Consider the following 5,853-nt stretch of genomic DNA (forward strand, 5'->3'; position numbering starts at 1 on the left):
CAGGCCGGGTGGCTAGAGACAGCCTTAGGGGCAGGTGGGACTTAGGCAGGCTCGGAAAGGATGGGAGGGGTGTGGATAAATGAGCCAGGAGCTGCTTAGCGGCTCTCGGAGCACCCTGGTCCGACGGGAAATCGGTAATGGAATTTGAGGGGAAGCGGGATCCAGCTCGTGAGAGGCTATGATGCACATCTCCTTCCTCCACCTTCTCCTCCCCTCCGCTCCCGCCAGCATGAAGCCTGGGAGCCTACTGGCACAGCTCTTTAGCTTGTACCACTCAGTGGAGTCCCACCGGGCTGGAATGGGGAAAGGATCACAAGGTAACCCCTCTCAGACCGGTCCTGCCTTCTGATGCTTTTACCTAGCAACACTTTCAGCAATCTGGGTTACGTTGAATGCCTAGCCAGTTCGTAAAACATGTCCGTAAATGTCTGAACCCCAGCTGTGGGCAACTTGAATTCCAGAGTACAAATTAGTTACCGTGGAGCTCTCGGGCGTCAGAGAGTTTAGGACAGCAGTCCCCAATCTTTTTGGCACCAGGGACTGGTTTTGTGGAAGACAGTATTTCCGGGGCGGGGGGGAGGGTGGTGGTTTCGGGATGATTCAAGCGCATTACATTTATTGTGCACTTTATTTCTATTATTATTACATTGTAATATATAATGAAATAATTAGACAACTCACCACAATGCGGAATCAGTGGGAGCCCTGAGCTTGTTTTCACTTGCGACTCATTGATAGGGTTTTGATATGAGTCTGCAAGCAATTGATTTATTATGGTCTGTGGTGCAGTCAAACCTCTCTGCTAATAATAATCTGTATTTGCAGCTGCTCCCCAGCGCTAGCATCACCGCCTCAGCTCCACCTCAAATCATCAGACATTAGAGTCTCATAAGGAGCACGCAGCCTAGATCCCTCGCATGCGCAGTTCACAGTAGGGTTCGCGCTCCTATGAGAATCTAATGCCGCTGCTGATATGACAGGCGGCACAGCTCAGGCAGTAATTCGAGCGATGGGGAGCGGATGTAAATACAGATCAAGCTTCGCTCGCTCGCCCGCTGCTCACCTCCTGCTCTGCGGTACCCGTCCGTGGCCTGGGGGTTGGGGACCCCTGGTTTAGGAAATAAAAGACTTGTTGGGTTTTCCAGAACCTGTCATGACAGCTGGAGGTTTTGTCTAATCCAAGGGTCACAAACTTTGACAGCAAGAGCAGAAACTAGCCCACAGATATTTTTATTTGGAAAGCATGTTGATTTTATTTGCTTTTGTTTTCTTATTAAGAATTTAAATCCCACAAGCACTACTTCTGTATTAAGTAACAGCCACCCACTTCACACATTTATTACCTGCCTGACACTGAAAGATGTTTACGTTTGTGACCCCTGATCTTCTCTGAGTACACAGAAGACCTCTGGCGGTGTCACCTAATCCCACTGGTTGAGACTTGGGTCTTTCCCAGACAAGACAACGAGCTGGACAGAGAATGGGGCCAAGTCCAAATGGGTAACCAGGTCAAGCATGGAACCAGGGCACCAAATCCAAGTGAAGGGAACTTGAAAACAAAATCAAGCCCAAATGAATAAGCTCTCAAAAACCCAGGGAAGTTATGGGTGGTGGAATTTGAGATAAGCAGACTATGAACATAAAAGTAATTCTGGGGGCTTCCCTGGTGGCGCAGTGGTTGAGAATCTGCCTGCCAATGCAGGGGACACGAGTTCGTGCCCCGGTCCGGGAAGATCCCACACGCCGCGGAGCAACTAGTCCCGTGAGCCACAACTACTGAGCCTGCGGTCTGGAGCCTGTGCTCCGCAACAAGAGAGGCCGCGATAGTGAGAGGCCCGCGCACCGCGATGAAGAGTGGCCCCCCTCACCGCAACTAGAGAAAGCCCTCGCACAGAAACGAAGACCCAACACAGCCAAAAATAAGTAAATAAATAAATAAAGCTGAGCTGATAAAAAAAAAAAAAAAAAGTAATTCTGAAGTTAGCAAAAAAGCAGCCCAGTATACCTGCTGTATGTCAGATCCCAGGTCAGATCCCATCCTGATCTCCTCAACCAGATGTGCACTCTCCCTCCTTTGAACTCTGCAGCATCTGTGTTCACCTTTCCCATAACCTTTATAATTTTCTACCCTGTATGGTTTCCTTATCTGTAAGATGGCATAGGATGGATGGCTCCTGAGGTTCCTTTCAGCTATGACATTCTGTACTTTTGTGTTGTGAGCATCTTTTGCTTTTGCCTGACAAGTGATCTTTCCTTTGAGGAATTGTCCGAAATCCCCTGGACCAGATGATTCTTTAGGAGCGTCTCATTTCTCTCATTTCTCCTTCCAAGGCAGGAAAGGTGGAGAGTGAGCAGGCGTGGAGCCCAGGCCTGGCCAACTATAGTCTCCTTCCTCTTCTCCACAGAGACCCAACCTGAGATGGTCTGAACCCTTGCCTGGGATTTTAAAGAATGAGGCTGGCAGAGAGTTTATTTCCTCAGGTGCCTCTAAGCTTAAGCAGAGTAAACCTAGAGCTGTGTATGGTTATATTCCTTATTATCAGAAAACCTGGGGGACCAGGTCTGGAAATGGTAGAAATCCAGGAAGGTCAGGCAGCAAGATACTCAGCCCAAGTCAAGCTGCTTGAGCTGCTCTGGTTAGGGTGTATGCCTGTACTTTTAATGCCACCGTGAATTATTTTTCAACTCTTCTGTGATGTTAGGTATTCACTCCAGATTCAAGTTTTGGGCAGGACCATTGACTTGTCTAACTGTAGGTCATGTTCCTGTATTCTAACTGCCAACAAGCAAGGAGAGTTCTGGTTTCTACTGTGGCTTGTACTGGATCAGTTGGCTTCTAGTGTGGGAGGAGGGGCCCAATTTCCTTCCAAGACTCAGAGTAGGGGGGTCCCCTCCAAATTAGAAGGATATTCAGGTGCTGGTAGCCAAAAGGACCTCCACTATAGTCCATCTCTTAGGCCGCACAATGTAACCATCTCTCCTACAACAACAAAAATGCACTCATGCCCTCCACAAAGGAGAACAGTTCAAAGTCTCATCAGTCATTTTATCTGGCCCCAAGTCCAAGTCTGCAGGTGACGGTCCATTTGAGACAGGCTGGGACCTGGGACTTGGGACCCTTTACTGCAATGCTGGCACCTAGACATCTCCTTGAGCAACAGAATACAAAGAAACTATAAGGGACTAAAAATAACTGTGTGCATGAGTAGTTGGGGCAAATTATGAACAACAAAATACAAAAAAGGCCCAAACCCAACTGCCTCTTCTGAGGTGCCAGGAGCAAAAGCAGGGTACCACGCATGATTCCTGCACACAGCACCACCAAGGGGGTGGCCAGGCCACCTAAGCCACACCTCCGGCTCCCACCGACCGACTCCAATCCTCACCCCATTTAAGAAACCAGGTCGCCCCACCTCAGGGAGTGAGCAAGGGAATCTTTTGCTTGTTTTTGCTCCCTTGTGCTACAGCAGGAGTCCCAGTAAAGCCTTGCCTGAATTCCTCGTCTGTTCTCTTATCAATTTCTATTGATTGAAGAGTCCAAGGACCCAGGTTGGTAACACACCCTTCTTCTAAGTTTTCATCATCATCCTGTCTCAGTGTTGTAATATGTAGCCTAATTTTGGAATTAACTATCACTAATAAACTTTAAATACAATAATGAAGAGAAGGAAGATGAAAGAAAAAGAGTCACTAAAAACTTTACATTTATAAATGCAGCAAGAAAGGAAATACAAGTAGAGACTACAATCCTCATTTTTGAAACTAGTAATGAGGCTTTATTGGCATTTATGATTCCCCATCTTCAATACCTATTCCAGGTTTCCAGTTACCTTCAAGCTGCCCAGGATTCTTTCCTGGTGGGGTTAACTAAACTTTCATTCTTGAGGAATCCTACTTGGTGAGCCTGCCTATATGTAGTACAGTACCTTTCCATTAACTTGTATCCCTGGTGTGGGGGTGATGAGGCGTCCCAGGAGACCTACTGGGTTCCAGTCATACCCCTCCTGCCTCTATCCCCTTGATAGTCAGGACCAGGTACCAGCCAACACTGTAACCTCCAGTGGCATGAGGAGACCACATCAGTTTCCAGTTAATGGGAGCCATTGCTGTAAGGCTCTGGTGAAAGTATTGCACTTGAATATCTAAATCAGCTGACTTGAGTAAAAGGGAAGCATGAATTTTGGAGAATCATTAGGTATAATCTGAGAGGTGCCACACCCACTTTCACCAGTGAACCAGTTGGTTCACTGACATTTGCATTTTGCTGAGGAAGAAAACTCTATTCGTCCTTGGTTCGGAACATACACTTCACCTAGCAGGACAGTACTACAAACTCTCAGAGTACTGTCTCCTGGCTGGCACTTGAACTGATCTTTTTTTGAAATTACATTCTTATGTTATTAAAGTAATATATGCACGTATTCTTTTTAAAAATCATGTAATACTAGAAGATTAATAAGACAAAGGAGTCCACTGCCCATTCCGCCTCCTTAGTCTCCTTTATTAGAGGCTTTCATTTTCAAAATTTTAGCTTTCTCTTCTATTATCTTCATATTTATAAATAACATACTCATTGTGTTATTATTGATTTATGAATTTGATACCTGATCTGTTGACTTTTTGTTATATGAGAATTTAGCCCTTTCCCATTTTCTCTCATCCACCTTTTATTTGCTATATCACAATCTTTATAATTTAAGATAGACACCATTTGAATAGACACCACTTATATCATTATGACTTTGTAAATATTGTTTACTGCTGAGCCAAGTTCTATACCATGGTTATATTTTCTTTATCTTAAAACTTTTATTTTCCCCGGAGCTAATGATTTTTTCCCTGCATAGATTTCATTGTATCTCTACTTATTTTTTCCATCAAATGTGTCATATTTCTACCATTGTTTTAAAATGCTCACACTCATCACATATTCTTCCATGGCCATTTTCCCCTAGAGATTTTCTTCCTAAGAAATCTTCCTCTCTTCCTTGCTTGCTTGTTTACTTCCAACCTCTTGCTCCAACCTTGACCTATTATTTTACCTTAGGTCTCCTATACTGTAATCTCCCCTCACTAGAAAAATTTGTTATTTCTGGTTCATGAAGATCCAAGACTTTCTGAAATAAACAGAAAACAGCAAACACCATCCATGTAAATCAACTATAAGAAGAAAATAACAACCCTTTTCAGCTAATGAAAATATAACCAAAAGATAGGGGGAAACTGCAACACAGCACTCAACATGAATTAAATATCATTTGGTAAGCAACTGCAGCTAAAAAGAACATAAAAAATCATACACTGAAAAGCTCAAGATAGAAATGGACACAAACCAGAAAGTGGAGAAATGAGGATTGACTGATTCAGAAAAGAAAAAGAAGAACAAAATAATAATCTTGGGCTTCCCTGGTGGTGCAGTGGTTGAGAGTCCGCCTGCCGATGCAGGGGACACGGGTTTGTGCCCCGGTCCAGGAAGATCCCACATGCCGCGGAGTGGCTGGGCCCGTGAGCCATGGCCGCTGAGCCTGCGCGTCCAGAGCCTGTGCTCCGCAACGGGAGAGGCCACAACAGTGAGAGGCTCGCATACTGCAAAATAAATAAATAAATAATAATCTTGAGATATGAAAACTAAATTAGATGGTGTCTAAGGACAAATGGGTTAGACTAAGAATTCAGTAAGGAACATTGAGGAAAAAAATTAACACAGGAGAACCAAAAATAAATTTGGAAAAGAAGTAAACAATCAGAGAAAAAGTGAGAAACACAGAAGATAGACAAAGAAGAGCCAACATATGTATCATCAGGGTCCCCAAAAAAGAAAAACAAACAAACGAAAACACCCATGAAACTATA

This window comes from Monodon monoceros, unplaced genomic scaffold (assembly GCF_005190385.1).
Source record: "Monodon monoceros isolate NGI ecotype Baffin Bay Population unplaced genomic scaffold, NGI_Narwhal_1 Super_Scaffold_19, whole genome shotgun sequence".
Classification (NCBI taxonomy): domain Eukaryota; kingdom Metazoa; phylum Chordata; class Mammalia; order Artiodactyla; family Monodontidae; genus Monodon; species Monodon monoceros.